General features: G+C 48.3%; 1 protein-coding gene across 1 annotated transcript in view; it reads left to right on the plus strand.

The window, feature by feature from the left end:
• Window positions 1–4,057: 4,057 nt before the first annotated feature.
• The window catches only part of LOC141205548 (uncharacterized), a 94,201-nt gene continuing 77,903 nt past the window's right edge, over window positions 4,058–20,355 (plus strand). Inside the window, exon 1 of the mRNA XM_073664114.1 lies at window positions 4,058–4,144. The gene's annotated coding sequence lies outside the window, so the exon portion shown is untranslated. The remainder of the gene's footprint in view (window positions 4,145–20,355) is intronic.

Below are 20,355 nucleotides of genomic sequence, written 5' to 3' on the forward strand. Positions count from 1 at the left end.
GGGCAGAGGTCCCCAACCTTTTTTGCACCAGGGACCGGCTATAAGGAAGACCAGTTTTCCATGGCCCGGTGGGGGTGGGGGCGGGGCTTTGGTCATATGGGGGTGGGGTTATGGAGGGGTGGAGCTGTATGGGGAGGATGCTGGCGGGACCTCGGTGTACAGCGCTGCTAAGTAGCAGCATTGTACATTGAGCGTCAGTGTATACAGCGCTGCTGCTTAGCAGCGCTACACACTGAACACCGGTACCGGGAGCCGCGTCACTGAAGCCAGTCTGCTGCCCCAGCACACCCCACATAACATGTTCTGCCGGGGGCGTGTCAGTGAGGAGAGCCTGCCGCCCCACCCCGTCAGGAACACACCATGCTGTGCTGTGGAGGGCCGCGTCACTAAGACCCGCCCGACGCCCCACCCCGTCCTGCATAATGTTCTCTGCCAGGAGCTGCGAGCTGTCACGGCTATGGCAGAAAACATTATAAATCCACACAGAGCGAGCTCTGACCAGGCGCAGGGCCGCGGAGCTAGCTGTCAGCGGCGCCGCGGACCGGCTGAAAAACCCCAACGGCCCGGTCCTGGTCCGCGGACCGGCGGTTGGGGACCTCTGATCTAGGGTATGGGTTCATTGAATGAGAATTTAACCAATGGCTGGTGAACATTTGTATCCTCTGGTTATTCAAACACCAGGCTATGTGAAAGATACTACGTCTGTCCTGAGGGTTTTTGACAGGTTCGTGTGGCAGGAAGAGTATAGGTTTGTCACCAGCAATGTTGTCAACCTGTATTCCTCCATCCCTCACGCATTGGCCGTCATTGCCGTTCAACACCATTTAAATAAATATAGTGGATATTCTGTGAATTTAAAAAGGTTCATTATAACATAAAATATTTGTTGTCCCACAACAATTTTATGTTTGATTCTAAATATTATTCACAAGTATTTGGAGCCCCCATGGGCTCCAAATTCTCACCATCTTTGGCTATTCTGTACATGTCGTCGTGGGAAGAAATTTAAATTTTTTCTGATGATAATCCATTTTTTGAGCACATTTTTTTTGCTTGGTAGATATGTTGATGATGTACTTTTGGTATGGAGAGGTGACTCCCAGTTAGTGTCACAATTTGTTTTGTAATTGAATTCCTATTCCTTAAATTTAAAATTCACTGTCAGCGAACCTATGATTTCCACTCCATTTCTGGATATTTTCCTGACAGGGATAGTAACATCTCATAAAGTGGACACCACACTCTATAGAAAAACTTTGTCAGGCAACACATTACTGTAGTCTTCCAATTCTCAACTTACTCTATACAGTTCGCAGGGATGACTCAGTATAGGTGGAGGGAAGCACTCCGATGCCCGTTCAGAGAATGTGACCCGCACTACACAAAATTTGTAACTTCCAACATAAGTGCTGATCCATCCTCCATGGATTCTTTTATGCCTACGGGGAGACCTGCCCACATACCCCGTGATGACATCACGGGGGCTGGTCTCCAGCCTTCATATTTTTATTAGATATCTGGTTTTTGCAATAACTTATCGTGGGTTGATCGTAGAGGCCCGAAAGTGATACCATATTTTCCGTTATGATTTTACCTTTCTCCAGAGACCACACACGGTATAGCTGCCATCTGCTATTTTGCTACTTTTGTGCCACAGCTCCCCAGAGGGGCTTACAGCGACGGGAAAATATCCATATTGTTCCTTAGCTGACCCTGCCACCCAAAATATAGGCTCCACTATTATCGGACATATGGAACTTTAGTTATTCCCTACTCTGTATCGGCTTTGGGCTGTCTGCAGGCCTTTGCTACATTCCCTTCGAAGCACTGGAAATACAACCTTCTCAGTTAGCGGTATATCTATCACAAGCCTGTGTTAATTGGGTTTGGTAGCACCTTTTGGGCCAGCATTAGCTTACAAGGCCCTTCTCATGTATGTGTTAACTTGCATAGAGGCCACTGGCCAAAGTGTCAGCTCTTCTCCCGTGGACAATTACTATAGGGAAGGAGGGAAGAGGAGTCTGAGAGAGAGACTTCTTAATATCTATGACAGGGGAGAAGAAAAGATTTTCAATATTTCCATGACAATCTGTTTTTCATTGATACAGATAGAAATGCTTGCTATACCTATAGCCTCACAATCAAGTTTTGCATCAGACTCTATGCAGACGTATCCCATTGCAATTGATCTGTTATACATCCAACTCCTGGATAGCAGGATTTGTAAATTCCATCTAATCTGATTCACCATTGCAATGTTCCACAGTAATCTCACCAGTGTTTTGTACATACTTGTTTTCGTCTGTTTTACAATGATGCCTCCCGTTGATATGATTGATAATGCTTGATATATCTGCGGCTCTATGATCCTTTGCCAGGATATTATGCTTTGCACCAGATCAGATGTGGGTGTATTTTCTAACATCGGTGGTTTTCACACAAATTTCCTGCAATAAACAGTTTATATACAGGGTGGGATACAAATATGCATAAACAAGAATATGAGGTTTAATTCTATGTTCCTTGTATGTAGTATTATTTGGTCACTATGTGGTGGTAATATGTGGTCTGGTCATGGTGTGGTGGTATTTGTTCCTTGTATGTAGTATTATTCGGTCAATATATGGTCTACTCATGGTGTGTCGGTATTCTTTGTATGTGGTATTATTTGGTCACTATGTGGTGGTAATATGTAGTCCGGCCATGGTGTGATGGTTTTTGTCCCTTTGTATGTGATATTATTTGAAAAAATGTATGCGACACATTCCCTTAAAGAAAAATAAATAAAAATATACCTAGATAGAGTACTGGATATTTTAAGAAATGTTTAATAGGTTAGAGTAGAGTAGGGCCCTGCCAGAAGAGTCTCCTTGTCGTGGCGGCGGCTTACAAAATCTTTTGGCCAAAACAAAAGCTGCTGCTATGTATGTGATCTGGTGTTCTATGGGAACTGTTAGGGTATGTGCACATGGTCAGAGCAGCTGCAGGTTTGGCAAGGTGTTACAGCATAGTGGATAGGATTTCTCCGCTCCGTACACCTCGTACACATGCGACTCCGCTCCATACGCCTCGTACACACGCGGCTCCGCTCCGTACGCCTCGTACACACGCGGCTCCGCTCCGTACGCCTCGTACACACGCGGCTCCGCTCCGTACGCCTCGTACACATGCGGCTTCACTCCGTACGCCTCGTACACACGCGGCTCCGCTCCGTACGCCTCGTACACACGCGGCTCTGCTCCGTACGTCTCGTACACATGCGGCTCCGCTCCGTACGTCTCGTACACACGCGGCTCCGCTCCGTACGCCTCGTACACACGCGGCTTCGCTCCGTACGCCTCGTACACACGCGGCTCCGTATGCCTCGTACACACGCGGCTCCTCACGCCTCGTACACACGCGGCTCCGCTCCATACGCCTCGTACACACGCGGCTCCGCACGCCTCGTACACACGCGGCTTCGCTCCATACGGCTCGTACACACGCGGCTCTGCTCCGTATGCCTCGTACACACGCGGCTCCGCTCCGTACTCCTCGTCCACACGCGCGGCTCCGCTCCGTACGCCTCGTCCACACGCGCGGCTCTGCTCCGTACGCCTCGTCCACACGCGCGGCTCCGCTCCGTACGCCTCGTCCACACGCGCGGCTCCGCTCCGTACGCCTCGTCCACACGCGCGGCTCCACTCTGTACGCCTCGTCCACACGCGCGGCTCCGCTCCGTACGCCTCGTACACACGGCTCCGCTCCGTACGCCTCGTACACGCGCGGCTCCGCTCCGTACGCCTCGTACACACGGCTCCGCACGCCTCGTACGCGCGCGGCTCCGCTCCGTACACCTCGTACACACACGGCTCCGCTCCGTACACCTCGTACACACACGGCTCTGCTCCGTACGCCTCGTACACTCGCGGCTCCGCTCCGTACACTTCGTACACGCGGCTCTGCTACATCCACACTGTAAACCCCTCCTGACCCCACACATAAACTTCAGCTCATCCAGCACCATGACAACCAGCACAGCAGAGTCCTGCATCCACTGAGGCCCCTGATCATGTGACCCCTGACTCCTCCCCTCCTGTGACCTCATCACAGCTCCTGTGCGCACAGAGCAGCCATATATGTGGTGGCGGCTCTGCAGGTGGAGGTATGTGGAGACCCCATTACTGGGCGCAGGGGGCATTAACCCCTTCAGCACGGAGACTGTTTTGGGGTCTTGTGTTGCCCCTTTATAAGAATCATAAGGTTTTTGTTCTGTTTCCTGTAATAGATACATACGACCCAACTATAGAGACAGGAAGGGAAGAAACGTATTGTTCTCATAGTACAGGACCCCTTTACTGGCCCCACAGTGTAATGCCCCCATTATGCCCCTTATGCAGGATGTATGATGCCCCCACACAGTGTAATGCCCCCATTATGCCCCTTATGCAGTATGTATGATGCCCCCACACAGTGTAATGCCCCCATTATGCCCCTTATGCAGGATGTATGATGCCCCAACACAGTGTAATGCCCCCATTATGCTCCTTATGCAGTATGTATGATGCCCCCACACAGTGTAATGCCCCCATTATGCCCCTTATGCAGGATGTATAATGCCCCCACACAGTGTAATGCCCCTTATGCAGGATGTATGATGCCCCCCCACACAGTGTAATGCCCCCATTATGCCCCTTATGCAGTATGTATGATGCCCCCACACAGTGTAATGCCCCCATTATGCCCCTTATGCAGGATGTATAATGACCCCACACAGCGTAATGCCCCCATTATGTCCCTTATGCAGTATGTATGATGCCCCCACACACTGTAATGTCCCTTATGCAGGATGTATGATGCCCCCATTATGCCCCTTGTGCAGGATGTATGATGCCCCCCACAGTGTAATGCCCCCATTATGGCCCTTATGCAGGATGTATGATGCCCCCCACACAGTGTAAAGCCCCCATTATGCCCCTTATGCAGGATGTATGATGCCCCCACACAGTGTAATGCCCCCATTATGCCCCTTATGCAGTATGAATGATGCCCCCACACAGTGTAATGCCCCCATTGTGCCCTTTATTATTATAGCACCATTTATTCCATGGCGCTTTTACATGTGATAGGGATATACATAGCAAAAACATTTACATAATCTTAACAAAATGAGTCAGCGACTGGTACAGGAGGAGAAAGGACCCTGCCCGCAAGGGCTCACAGTCTACAAGGCATGGGTGGGGGTAGAGGAGGTCATGCAGTAATGTGGTGGGTGGCGGTTACTGCAGGTTTTAGGCTTGTCGGAAGAGGTAGGTCTTCAGGTTTCTTTTGAAGGCTTCCATGGTAGGCGAGAGTCTGATATGTTGGGGTAGAGAGTTCCAGAGTAGGGGGAATGCACGGGAGAAATCTTGTATGCGATTGTGGGAAGAGGAGATAAAAGGGGAGTAGAGAAGGAGATCTTGTGAGGATTGGAGGTTGCGTGCAGGTAAGTACCGGGAAACTAAATCACAGATGTATGGAGGAGACAGGTTGTGGATGGCTTTGTATGCCATAGTTAGGGTTTTGAACTTGAGCCTCTGGGCAATGGGGAGCCAGTGAAGGGATTGACAGAGCGGAGAGGCCGAGGAATAGCGGGGGGACAGGTGGATTAGTCGAGCAGTAGATTTTAGGATAGATTGGAGGGGTGCAAGAGTGTTGGATGGGAGGCCACAGAGCAGGAGGTTGCAGTAGTCAAGGCGGGAGATGATGAGGGCATGCACTAGTGTTTTTGCAGAGTCTTTGCTGAGGAATGCACGGATCCGGGAGATATTTTTGAGTTGGAGTCGGCAGGAAGTGGAAAGGGTTTGGATATGTGGTTTGAAGGAGAGATCAGGGTCCAGGGCTACCTCAAGGCAGCGAGCTTGTGGGACTGGGGAGAGTGAACAGCCATTGACGTTAATGGATAGGTCAGTCGGGGGATATGAATGAGAGGGTGGAAAGATGATGAACTCTGTTTTATCCATGTTGAGTTTTAGAAATCTGGCAGAGAAGAAGGATGAGATGGCGGACAGACATTGTGGGATTTTGGTTAGTAGAGAGGAGATATCGGGTCCAGAGAGGTATATCTGTGTGTCATTATCATAGAGGTGATACTGAAAGCCGTGAGACTCTATGAGCTGTCCCAGGCCGAGGGTGTAGATGGAGAAGAGCAGAGGTCCTAGAACTGAACCTTGGGGGACACCGACAGATAGGGGGCGAGATGAGGAGGTGGTGCGTGAGTGGGAGACGCTGAATGTCCTGTATGTTAGGTATGAGGAGATCCAAGATAGGGCCAAGTCCGTGATGCCAAGAGATGAGAGAATCTGTAGTAAGAGCGAATGGTCGACTGTGTTGAAGGCGGATGACAGGTCCAGAAGGAGGAGGATGGAGTAGTGTCGCTTGGATTTGGCGGTTAGTAGGTCTTTGGTGACTTTGGTCAGGGCAGTTTCAGTCGAGTGATGCGGTCGGAAGCCAGATTGTAGGCTGTCGAAGAGGGAGCAGGAGGAGAGGTGGGAGGACATTTCAAGGTGGACATGTTGTTCTAGTAGTTTTGAGGCATAGGGGAGAAGTGATATGGGGCGGAAGCTAGTCAGAGAGGATGGGTCAAGGGAGGGCTTTTTGAGGATGGGTGTGATTAAGGCGTGGTTTAGACATGAGTGGGAGACACCGGTTGTTAGTGACAGGTTGAAGAGGTGGGTTAGGGTTGGGATGAAGACTGTGGTAAGGTTAGAGATGAGGTGGGATGGGATTGGGTCAAGTTCGCAGGTGGTGAGGTGTGATTTGGAGAGTAAAGAGGAGACTTGACCTTCTGTAATGGTGGAGAAGTGGGGTTTGGAGGAGGAAGGTTGAGTAGATATGAGGAGGGGTTGTGCGGACTTAGGCAAAAGCTTTGTCTGACGGTGTCAATCTTCTGCTTGAAGAATGAGGCAAAGTCTTCGGCTGAGATGAGAGAAGAGGGAGGAGGCGCTTGTGGACGAAGGAGAGAATTGAATTTGTTAAATAGCTGTTTAGGGTTGTGGAACGGGGAAGATATGAGAGATGAGAAGTATGTTTGTTTTGCTGCAGTGAGTGTGGACTTGAAAATGGTGAGGGATTGTTTGAATGCGATGAAGTGCTCGATGGAGTGAGATCTTTTCCATCTCCGCTCTGCAACCCTGGAGGCCCGTCGCAGTTCTTTAGTAAGTTTGGTGTGCAAGGGTTGCCTGTTGATTCTGCAAGCTTTGGTATGTGTGAGAGGGGCGATCGAGTCGAGAGCTGCAGCTATTGTGGTGTTATATAAAGCGGCAGCAACATCTGCATTGTGTAAGGAATTTATGTCTGTAAGAGGGAGGAGGGATTCAGAGAGTGAGTGTAGGTCAAGGTGTTTGAGGTTTCTGCGAGGGTGTGTAAGTTCGTGGAGTGGGGATTGTGCACCTGGAGAGGAGAGGGTAGAGAATGTGAGGAGGTTATGGTCAGAGAGGTTAGATAGGGAACAGAGGCGGGTGAAGATGAGGTCCAGTGTGTGGCCATCTTTATGAGTAGCTGCAGAAGACCATTGAGCAAGGCCGAAGGAGGAAGTGAGGGATAGGAACTTAGAGACAGACAAGTGGGAAGTGTCAATGGGAATGTTGAAGTCGCCCATTATGGTAGTGGGGATGTCAGCGGAAAGGAAGTGAAGCAGCCAGGTGGTGAAGTGGTCTAAGAAAGTGGTGGCTAGCCCTGGAGGTTGGTAAATGACGGCCAGTTGGAGGTCAGAGAGGGAATAGATGCGCACACAGTGCACCTCAAAAGAGGGGAGTGTAACGGAGGGTGGCAGTGGGATTTGGGTGAAAGCGCTGGTATCTGACAGGAGAAAACCTACGCCTCCACCATGTTTGCCATTGGGGCGGGGAGTGTGGGAAAGGTGGAATCCGCCATACGAAAGTATGGAGGATGTATGATGCCCCCATTATGCCCCTTATACAGTATGAATGTCCCCACCCAGCGTAATGCCCCTTATGCAGTATGTATGCTGCCCCCACACACAGTATAATGTTGTCATAGTACCGCCTGATGTTCTGCAGTTAGAATAAGTCCTGAGGTTTTATAGTTGTAATAATCCCTCTGGAAAATGCTTTTGCCTTTGCCTGCTCCCCTCCATGTATACTCCTATTTACTAATGGTATGTGACCCAGCTTTTCCGTCTTGACTCCCATGCCGATTTCTCTATACTTCTCTACTACTATTTACTAATGGTATGTCCTCCAAGTTACACCTGCTACCCCCTACTTTCATTTATGACCTTGTTTACTTAGTCTTTGACTATCCAGGATCTGTTTGAGCCCTAATCAGCTGATCAAGATGAGCACAGACCACTCCCCTCTGGTTCACAGCTAAATGCATTCTTTTACAAATATATTGTGGGCCAGGAGTCTGTGTCAGACTTTAGTCTGTGGCCATTAGCTGAAGTATGAGAAATAAGAATTAATCCTGAAGGCAACTGAAGGTAACTGGATGCTAAGTCCTAGTAAACAAAGTTTGTCTTTGTTTTCACTCTTACCCCCTTAATCCTTCACTTCTTACAACCACCCCTAATCCCTACACCTAGTAAGGAACTCTTCATCTCTCCCTCCATTCTCCTCATCCATCTCACCTCCTCCTCAGAGCTATTCCTCAACATACAGTACAGACCAAAAGTTTGGACGCACCTTATCATTTAAAGATTTTTCTGTATTTTCTTGACTATGAAAATTGTACATTCACACTGAAGGCATCAAAACTATGAATTAACACGTGGAATTATATACTTAACAAAAAAGTGTGAAACAACTGAAAATATGTCTTATGTTCTAGGTTCTTCAAAGTAGCCACCTTTTGCTTTGATGACTGCTTTGCACACTCTTGGCATTCTCTTGATGAGCTTCAAGAGGTAGTCACCGGAAATGGTCTTCCAACAATCTTGAAGGAGTTCCCAGAGATGCTTAGCACTTGTTGGCCCTTTTGCCTTCACTCTGCGGTCCAGCTCACCCCAAACCATCTCGATTGGGTTCAGGTCTGGTGACTGTGGAGGCCAGGTCATCTGGCGTAGCACCCCATCACTCTCCTTCTTGGTCAAATAGCCCTTACACAGCCTGAAGGTGTGTTTGGGGTCATTGTCCTGTTGAAAAATAAATGATGGTCCAACTAAACGCAAACCGGATGGAATAGCATGCCACTGCAAGATGCTGTGGTAGCCATGCTGGTTCAGTATGCCTTCAATTTTGAATAAATCCCCAACAGTGTCACCAGCAAAGCACCCCCCACACCATCACACCTCCTCCTCCATGCTTCACGGTGGGAACCAGGCATGCAGAGTCCTTCCGTTCACCTTTTCTGCGTCGCACAAAGACGCGCTGGTTGGAACCAAAGATCTCAAATTTGGACTCATGAGACCAAAGCACAGATTTCCACTGGTCTAATGTCCATTCCTTGTGTTCTTTAGCCCAAACAAGTCTCTTCTGCTTGTTGCCTGTCCTTAGCAGTGGTTTCCTAGAAGCTATTTTACCATGAAGGCCTGCTGCACAAAGTCTCCTCTTAACAGTTGTTGTAGAGATGTGTCTGCTGCTAGAACTCTGTGTGGCATTGACCTGGTCTCTAATCTGAGCTGCTGTTAACCTGCGATTTCTGAGGCTGGTGACTCGGATAAACTTATCCTCAGAAGCAGAGGTGACTCTTGGTCTTCCTTTCCTGGGGCGGTCCTCATGTGAGCCAGTTTCTTTGTAGCGCTTGATGGTTTTTGCAACTGCACTGGGCGACACTTTCAAAGTTTTCCCAATTTTTCAGACTGACTGACCTTCATTTCTTAAAGTAATGATGGCCACTCGTTTTTCTTTACTTAGCTGCTTTTTATTCGGTCGCCCATGACAGCACCACGTGAGAGAGAGAGGATCCGCCCATCAAGGACAGGAAACCTACAGGTTAAAAAGGGCGGCCCACTCTTCCCGCCTCAGTTTAGGTTTCCTGTCCATGATGGGGGACCTTGCAGGCTTACCTGCAGAAGATGGACTCCTGTCCCAGAGAGGGCCACAGCAGGTGGTTGGAGCCGGTCCGTCCCGGTCCTCTGGAGACGCCACGGCAGGGCTCATGGGGGCGCCTGCGTGACCGTTGCGGCGGGCGCGACATCGCCTCACGGGAGGTAGATGTCCGCCAGGTGTGGGGCCGCTAGCGGGCTTTCCCCCCCCCCCCGCGACCTTCTGACGTGACTTCCGGTGCGCCGGGCAGGAAGCCCTGTGACATCACCGGAAGGGGCGGGGCTCGTTTGAATTCTTGGCGCGAGCAGCTGAACGCCGGGGGATTGAGGACCTGGCGGCGAGGAGCCCATCTGGATCCCACCTGGACCTGGGGAGGAACACCAAGGAGCAGGAAACGCCCTCCTGGGTAAAAAAAAAAAAAAAGGAAACACACACCCACACATGGTACCGGTATGGCCAGTATATAAATGGTCTGGTAACATACAGAGGTGCGTCCCAGCCCATTCTTACATTGTAAGCTATGGAAGATTCACAGGAGCTGTCACCTAGGCAACAACATCTGCTGCAGGAGCAGCCCTCTGGGGAGCCCTCACAACTAGTGGCGCAGCGTCATTCCCGGCTAGGGTCTGGTCGTACAGCTAGAAGAGCTACCACTAAGAGCAGGAAGGACGGTCCGGTGCGGCGTGATTCCTCGCCATGCATGCTGGATTCTTCTGCTTCTACGGTACCGAAGGTTCTGTGGGGTGAGTGGAATCTTCGTGAAAGTTCTACTAATGTTTCCTCCTTCTTTCTATCTATGACTTTCTTTTAGAGCAAGAAATGTTCCTCGAAGTCCAAGCACAGAGAGTGTGCCTTATGCAGCTGTCCGCTCCCTGATTCATATAGCAAAAGGTTATGTCAGCTTTGTATCAGCAAATTGATATCGGAGGAGACCCTAGATTTTTCCCTAGGCCTAAGAACTTTAATAAGGGAAGAAATAGGCAAAGCATTGCAAGGTTCAGAGTCTGGGCATATTCCTCAAGAAACCCAGCTGGGTTTAGACTCTGAGCTATCGGTCGCTTCCTCCTCCGCCTTCTCTTCCTCTGATAGTGAGCCAGATAGACAGTGCTTCCCCCTGAAGGAGGTCGATGCCCTAGTAAAAGCCGTCCGATCTACAATGGGGATAGTGGACTCGAGGGTAGAGAAGTCAGCTGAGGATGTTATGTTTGGTGGTCTGGGGCTAAAGAAGAGAAGGGTCTTTCCAGTAAATTCAAAGGTGAAAGACCTCATTGATAAGGAGTGGAGAAAGCCTGACAAGAAGGGTAGTGTTCCTCCATCCTTTAAAAGGAAATATCCGTTTGAGGATGCTATGTGTTCCTCCTGGTTAAAAGCACCCAAGCTGGATGTTTCTGTTACCAAAGCAGCGAAAAGAACTTCCCTCCCGTTCGATGATATGGGTGCATTGAGAGATCCCCTAGACAGACGGGCTGATACTTTCCTGAAAGGGGCATGGGAGACAGCTGCGGGAGCACTGAGACCAACAGTAGCAGCTACCTGTACGTCCAGAGCCCTGATGGTGTGGCTTGAACAGCTAGACAGTCAGTTGAAGGATGGGACTTCTAGGAAAGACATTATTTCTTCCCTTCCACTGGTTCAGGGGGCGGCAGCTTTTCTTGCTGATGCATCTGTGGACTCGGTGAGGTTGGCAGCAAAGTCAGCAGTACTGTCAAATGCGGCTCGGCGAGCCTTGTGGATTAAAAGCTGGCCAGGGGATTTACAGACTAAGTCCAGACTGTGTACAATCCCGTGTGAAGGGGAATACCTCTTTGGTCAGACCATGGACGACTTATTGGAGAAAGCGGGGGACCCTAAGAAGGGGTTTCCATCAGTACCTCTACCCTCCTTTAAGAGATCGTTCCGGAAGAGGAAATTTTTCCGGAAGAGATATTTCAGGGAGCAAGACAAGTCTGATGAAAGAGGTCGAAAAGGTAGAGGTCTACTCTTTGGTCCGTCTCCAAAAATTGAGCAGAAGCCAGGGGATACACAATCAGCCCAGGTGGGAGGGAGATTGTCATTTTTTTGTCCCAGCTTGGGAACAGATTTCTCATAGTAATTGGATTTGGAGCCTGATTAAGTATGGTCTTAAATTTCAATTTAAAGCATTGCCTCACAAAAGGTTCATGGTTGTTCCCTCCAGTTCTTCCCCAGAATGCCAGGCTGCCCTCGTTTCGGAAGTACAAACCCTAATAAGAAAGCACGTCCTGATTGAGGTTCCGGAAGCTGAAAAGGGTCTTGGTTTCTACTCCCTGCTCTTCTTGATTCCGAAACCGGATGGAAGTTTCAGGACAATTATAAATCTGAAATCCCTGAATAATTTCCTTAAAATACACACCTTTAAAATGGAGTCTTTAAAATCCGTAATAAAGTTACTTTTTCCCCACTGCTGTATGGTAGTGCTCGATCTCAAAGATGCGTATTACCATATCCCAATTCATAGTAATTACCAGAAATACTTGAGGCTGGCCATTGAAATAGACGGGGTGGTTAAACACTTCCAATACACTGAACTCCACTTCGGTTTAGCTATAGCCCCACGGGTTTTTACTAAAGTAATGGCGGAAGTTATGGCCCATATAAGAGAAAGGGACATTCTAATTATCCCTTACCTGGATGATCTCCTGATAGTGGGGAATTCGTTGGTTCAGTGCGAGACCCACCTGCAGGAGACCATGTCAGTCTTAAAGAGTTTTGGGTGGTTTCTAAATTTAGAAAAGTCTAGACTATCTCCACTCAAGGTACAACAATATCTGGGGGTCATATTAGATTCCAGGAAACAGCTATGTTGTCTTCCAGAACAGAAAATTGATAGAATCCGGGAGTTGGTAGAACAATGTATACGTAAACCTTCTATGTCACTCCGTAAGGCCATGTCACTATTGGGAACCTTCACCTCCACTTTTCCTGCGGTTCGTTGGTCACAATTGCATTCAAGAGCCTTTCAGTGGGATGTGTTGTACAATAACGCAGCTTTAGAGGGGCATCTAGACCGTAAGTTTACGCTAGGTCCTCGTGCCATATGGTCCCTTCGTTGGTGGTTACGACAAGACAATCTTGCTAAAGGGGTTCCCTGGGAATGTAGTCCAACTGCAGTCTTGTCCACTGATGCAAGTGCTACAGGTTGGGGAGCTCACTTTGAAGGGAAATTAGTGCAGGGAACCTGGTCAAGCAGTGAGCAACAGTTGTCATCAAATGTTAAGGAGCTTCTGGCGGTGCAGCATGCGTTCAACGAGTTCCTTATATATTTTCAGGACCAGCATGTCCGTGTACTCTCGGACAATCAAGTCACGGTAGCTTACATAAACCACCAAGGGGGAACCCGCTCAAGAAACTTGATGAGGGTAGCGAACGCACTTCTGCTGAAAGCCGAAGATCACTGTCTCTCTCTTTCGGCTACTCATCTAAAAGGCAAGGAAAACATCACAGCGGATTTCCTCAGCTGTACTTCTGTAAAAGAGGGAGAGTGGTCCCTAAATACACAAATATTCTCCAGAATCGTAGAAATGTGGGGCCTTCCGACTGTGGACTTATTCGCAACAAGAGCCAATCGGAAAGTGGAAAATTTTTGTTCCTTAGACCCCAGAGAAGGACCCCTGGCAGTGGACGCCTTCATGGTTCCCTGGAGATTTCCTCTGGCATATGCCTTCCCTCCCATGATCCTGCTCCCAGCGGTGATAAGAAAGATCAGGCAGACCGAGCCAGAGTGATACTCATATGTCCCTTTTGGCCCAAAAGACCGTGGTTCCCTTGTCTCCGGAAGATGTCCATATCAGATCCCTGGGTTCTTCCGGAGATTCCGGACCTCCTCACTCAAGGGCCACTTTCCCATCCTCCAACCCCGAGCCTACATTTGACGGCGTGGAATTTGAGAGGGTGTTATTGACCAACAAAGGATTCCCCGCAAATGTAGTGAATACTCTCCTGGCTAGCAGAAAACCTGTTACCACCCGTATTTATGCCAGGACCTGGAGGAAGTTTCTGTCCTTTGCAGAAGTTAAGGTGGAGGAGGGGCCCCCTATTGGGAAAATTCTGGAATTTCTGCAGCGAGGCTTAGAATTAGGTCTCACTACCAGTACCTTGAAAGTACAGGTGTCGGCGTTGGGAGCTTTATTTTCTTCCAATATTGCAGATAACTATTGGATAGCCAGTTTTTTAAAAGCTTCCTTTAGGTGTAGACCCATTACCAAAGTAAAGATGTCTCCCTGAGATTTGAATTTTGTCTTAGATGCCTTGACCAGTCCTCCTTTTGAGCCACTAGATTTAGTTTCCCCCAAAATTATTTTCCTAAAGACGGTCCTGTTAGTAGCCCTAACTTCAGCCAGGAGAGTCAGTGACCTACAGGCCCTTTCAATATGCCCTCCATTTACGCAAATTCTGGACGATAGGATTATATTAAAACCTGATCCAGCCTTTCTTCCTAAAGTGGCTACTCGATTCCATAGAACCCAGGAAATAGTTCTCCCAACTTTTTGCTTTCCGCCCAAAAATCAAAAAGAGGAGAGACTTCACACTTTAGACGTTAGGAGGTGCGTACTAAGGTACTTAGAAGTATCACGTGGCTTTAGAAAGGATAAGTCCCTATTTATTTGCTATCAGGGGGCTAGGAAGGGTTGTAAGGCCTCAAAGGCTACAATCGCTAGATGGATCAAGGAGGCCATTTCCCTCGCATACTCCTCAGGGGATAAAGAGATGCCGGAGGGATTGAGGGCGCATTCTACCAGAGCGGTATCAACCTCCTGGGCGGAGAAGACAGGGCTTTCCATTGAGGAAATTTGTAAGGCTGCCACTTGGTCTTCTCCCCCTACTTTCTATAGGCACTATAGATTGGATCTGGGTGGCTCTGCAGATCTCACTTTCGGGAGAAGGGTGCTTCAAGCTGTGGTCCCTCCCTAATTTCCTTCGTCTCTGTAATTCTCTCACGTGGTGCTGTCATGGGCGACCGAATAAAGCCTTAGTTACTTACCGGTAACGGGATTTTTCGGAGCCCATGACAGCACCTTTATATTCCCTCCCTTCACTGGTGTTGTGCACTCCTGTAGATTTGATTTCTTTTTGTGCACCCTTGCGGGAAATTGATGAAAAGTAATGTACTTAATGTGATTATGTTTTGTTATAACTAACCTTGGCGGTACTCTCATGCTCTGTTAACTAAACTGAGGCGGAAAGAGAGGGCCGCCCTTTTTAACCTGTAGGTTTCCTGTCCTTGATGGGCGGATCCTCTCTCTCTCACGTGGTGCTGTCATGGGCTCCGAAAAATCCCGTTACCGGTAAGTAACTAAGGCTTTTCTTGCCATAATACAAATTCTAACAGTCTATTCAGTGGGACTATCAGCTGTGTATCCACCAGACTTCTGCACAACACAACTGATGGTCCCAACCCCATTTATAAGGCAAGAAATCCCACTTATTAAACCTGACAGGGCACACCTGTGAAGTGAACACCATTTCCGGTGACTACCTCTTGAAGCTCATGAAGAGAATGCCAAGAATGTGCAAAGCAGTCATCAAAGCAAAAGGTGGCTACTTTGATGAACCTAGAATATAAGACATATTTTCAGTTGTTTCATACTTTTTTGTTAAGTATATAATTCCACATGTGTTAATTCATAGTTTTGATGCCTTCAGTGTGAATGTACAATTTTCATAGTCAAGAAAATACAGAAAAATCTTTAAATTATAAGGTTTGTCCAAACTTTTGGTCTGTACTGTACAATCCTTTGTCTCCAAACACAGACAGCCACCTCATGCCCTCTCCTGCTCCCACGTACTAATGCTTTCTCTGCTCCTCCTCACTGCTTGCGACATCTCTCCACATCCCGGCCCTCCTCACCACATCCCTACAATCACTTCCACCTCCTACCCACAATCTATCCCAAACTCTCGTAACCCTTCTAACCTTATACCCATCCGCCCAGCCCCTGCTTCCCCAGTCCCCCTAACAGGAGCACTATCTTCATCACTAACAACCTTTCCTTCCTCGGCATCACTGAAACCTGGCTCAACCCCTCTAACACGGCCTCTCCTGCTGCACTTTCGTACCGCGGAATTCCACCTCTCCCATACCCCCCGCCGCACCTGCAAGCACGGTGGAGGAATAGGTTTCCTCCTCTCAGATAACTGCTCCTTCACCCATATCCCACTGCCACCCTCAATTACTCTCCCCTCTTTTGAAGTGCACAGCGTGCGCATCTACTCCCCCCTCCAACCCCCAACTGGCTGTCATCTACCGCCCCCCAGGATCAACCACCACTTTCTTTGACCACTTTACCACTTGGCTAGTTAATTTCCTCTCCGTTGACATCCCCACTATCCTCATGGGTGACTTTAACATCCCCATTGACACTTCCCTCTCAGCGGCCTCTAAGATTCTATCCCTCACTTCCTCCTTCGGTCTAACTCAGTGGTCTTCCACACCCACCCACAAAGACGGCCACATGCTGGACCTCATCTTCACCCGCCTCTGTTCCCTATCTAACCTCTCTAACTCGCCTCTCCCTCTCTCTGACCACAACCTACTTACATTCTCTACCCTCTCCTCTCCAGGTCAACAATCCCCACTCCACAAACTTGCACACCCTCGCAGAAATCTCAGACACCTTGACCTACACTCACTCTCTGAATCCCTCCTCCCTCTTACAGACATTAGTTCCTTACATGATGCCGATGTTGCTGCCACTTTATACAACACCACAACAGCTGCAGCTCTCGATTCGGTCGCCCCCCTCACACATACCAAAGCTTGCACAATCAATAGACAACCCTGGCAGACCAGCCTAACTAAAGAACTGCGACGGGCCTCCAGGGTTGCCGAGCGTAGATGGAAAAAGTCCCCCTCCAATGAGCACTTCATTGCATTCAAACAATCCCCCACTACCTTCAAGTCCACACTCACTGCAGCAAAACAAACATACTCCGCATCTCTCATATCCTCCTGTCTCACAACCCCAAACAACTATTCAACACCTTCAATTCTCTCCTCCGTCCCCCAGTGCCTCCTCCCTCTCCTCTTATTTCAGCCGAAGACTTTGCCTCATTCTTCAAGCAGAAAATTGACACCATCAGACAAAGCTTTTGCCTAAAGCCCCCACAGCCCCTCCCCACACCTACTCAACCCTCCTTCTCCAAAACCACCTTCTCCGCCATTACGGAAGATCAACTATCCTCTTTACTCGACAAATCACACCTCACCACCTGTGAACTTGACCCAATCCCGTCCCACCTCATCCCAAACCTTACCACTATCTTCATCCCAACCCTAGCCCACCTCTTAAACCTGTCACTAACAACTGGTGTCTTCCCCTCATGCTGCAAACATGCCTTAATCACACCCATCCTCAAAAAGCGCTCCCTTGACCCATCCTCTCTGACTAGCTATCGCCCCATATCACTTCTCCCCTATGTCTCAAAACTACTGGAACAACACATCCATTCTGAACTGTCCTCCCACCTCTCCTCCTGCTCTCTCTTCGACCGCCTACAATCTGGTTTCCGACCGCACCATTCTATTGAAACTGCACTGACTAAAGTCACCAACGACCTACTAACCGCCAAATCTAAGCGACACTACTCTGTATCCTCCTCCTCCTAGACCTGTCATCTGCCTTTGACACAGTGGACCATTCCCTCTTACTACAGACTCTCTCATCTATCGGCATCACAGACTTGCCCTATCCTGGATCTCCTCATACCTAACAGACCGGACATTCAGTGTCTCCCACTCACACACCACCTCCTCATCTCGCCCCCTATCTGTCGGTGTCCCCCAAGGTTCAGTTCTAGGACCCCTGCTCTTCCCCATCTGCACCTTCGGCCTGGGACAGCTCCTAGAGTCTCATGGCTTTCATTATCACCTCTATTCTGATGACACACAGATATACCTCTCTGAACCCGATATCTCCTCCCTACTAACCAAAATCCCACAATGTCTTTCCGCTATTTCATCCTTCTTCTCTGCTAGATTTCTAAAACTTAACATGGACAAAACAGAATTCATCATCTTTCCCCCATCCCAACTGACCTATCAATGTCAATGGCTGTCCACTCTACCCAGTCCCTCAAGCTCGCTGCCTTGAAGTAACCCTGGACTTTGAACTCTCCTTCAAACCACATATCCAAGACCTTTCCACTTCCTGCTGACTCCAACTCAAAAATATCTCCCGGATCCGCACATTCCTCAACCATGAATCTGCAAAAACACTAGTGCACGCCCTCATCATCTCCTGCCTTGACTGCTGCAACCTCCTGCTCTATGGCCTCCCTTCTACCACTCTTGCACCCCTCCAATCTATACTAAACTCTGCTGCCCGACTAATCCAGCTGTCCCCCCGCTATTCCCCGGCCTCTCCTCTCTGTCAATCTTCACTGGCTCCCCATTGCTCAGAGAATCCAGTTCAAAACCCTAACCATGGCATACACAGCCATTCACAACCTGTCTCCTCCATATATCTCTGACCTAGTCTCCCGTTACATACCTGCACGCAACCTCCGATCCTCATAAGATCTCTTTCTCTACTCCCCTCTTATCTCCTCCTCCCACAATCGCATACAAGATTTCTCCCGTGCTTCCCCCCTACTCTGGAACTCTCTACCCCAACACATCAGATTCTCGTCGACCGTGGAAGCCTTCAAAAGGGGCCTGAAGACCCTCCTCTTCCGACAAGTCTACAACCTGCAGTAACCACCGCTGCATGACCAGCTCTACCCTCACCTAATGTATCCTCACCCATCCCTTGTAGATTGTGAGTCCTCACGGGCAGGGTCCTCTCTCCTCCTGTACCAGTCGCTGTCACATTGTGTTCAAGATTATTGTACTTGTTTTTGCTATGTATACCCCTTTTCACATGTAATGCGCCATGGAATAAATGGCGCTATAATAATAATAATAATGTATACATGCATGTAGGGGAGCAGGCCTTACTACACTGTGTTCCAAATTATTATGCAAATAATATTTTCTCAGATTTCCCCAAATTACCTATATGAATTGCAGTCATTGTAATTTTCCAGTCAAATAACTATTAGAGTACAATTGAAAGGTTTTTGTACAAACTGCCTATGATAACAGTATATTTTTAAAAAAATAAAACACTCAAACTGCCCTCAAAATGCATGTTCCAAATTATTATGCACAGCAGAGTTTTCAACCTTTTCATTTTAATAAAGAACAAAAAAATGGTCATTTTTGAAATTATAAGCATTAGCAGGTTATTACACACTGAAATCAAACAGTTTTCAACTCAAAACTTTATTCTAGGTGATGTTACATTTGCACATAGGACCCCTTGTTCGAAAGGAGCTTCTGAACTCTCTCGTCCATTGAATTTGTCAGGTTTTGGATGGTTTCTGCTTCAATTGTTTTGCATGAGGACAGAATACCCTCCCAGAGCTGTTGCTTAGATGTGAACTGCCTCCCGCCATCATAGACACTCCTTTTGATGATGCTCCAGAGGTTCTCAATGGGGTTGAGATCAGGGGAGCATGGGGGCCACACCATAAGTTTGTACCCTTTTATGCCCACTCCATCCATCTGGACCATCGAACTGTTTTGTTCACCGATGAGTGCCGTGCAACGCTCGATGGTCCAGATGGATGGAGTGGAGGATGGCTGGTTGATGGACACCCCATGCAAACACGGCTACGGCGCCAACAAGGAGGAGGTGGAGTAATGTTTTGGGCTGGAATCATGGGGAGAGGGATTGTCGGCCCCTTTAGGATCCCTGAAGGGGTAAAGATGAACTCCATAATGTATGTTGAGTTTCTCAAGCAGCACTTCCTGCCATGGTTCAAGAAGAAGAACCGTGCATTCCGCAGCATGATCATTTTCATGCATGATAATGCACCGTCTCGTGCTGCACATAACACATCTGCATCTCTGGCTGCTATGGGCATAAAAGGGGACAAACTTATGGTGTGGCCCCCATGATCCCCTGACCTCAACCTCATTGAGAACCTCTGGAGCATTATCAAAAGGAGTGTCTATGATGGCCGGAGGCAGTTCACATCTAAGCAACAGCTCTGGGAGGGTATTCTGTACTCATGCAAAACAATTGTAGCAGAAACCATCCAAAACCTGACAAATTCAATGGACGAGAGAGTTCAGAAGCTCCTTTCGAACATGCGGTCCTATGTGCAAATGTAACATCACCTAGAATAAAGTTTTGAGTTGAAAACTGTTTGATTTCAGTTTGTAATAACCTGCTAATGCTTATTTCAAAAATGACCATTTTTTTGTTCTTTATTAAAATGAAAAGGTTGAAAACTCTGCTGTGCATAATAATTTGGAACATGCATTTTGAGTGCAGTTTGAGTGTTTTATTTTTAAAAAAATATACTGTTATCATAGGCAGTTTGTACA

Source organism: Phyllobates terribilis, unplaced genomic scaffold, assembly GCF_046119375.1.
Source record: "Phyllobates terribilis strain yellow unplaced genomic scaffold, ASM4611937v1 Scaffold_140__1_contigs__length_4765195, whole genome shotgun sequence".
Lineage (NCBI taxonomy): Eukaryota > Metazoa > Chordata > Amphibia > Anura > Dendrobatidae > Phyllobates > Phyllobates terribilis.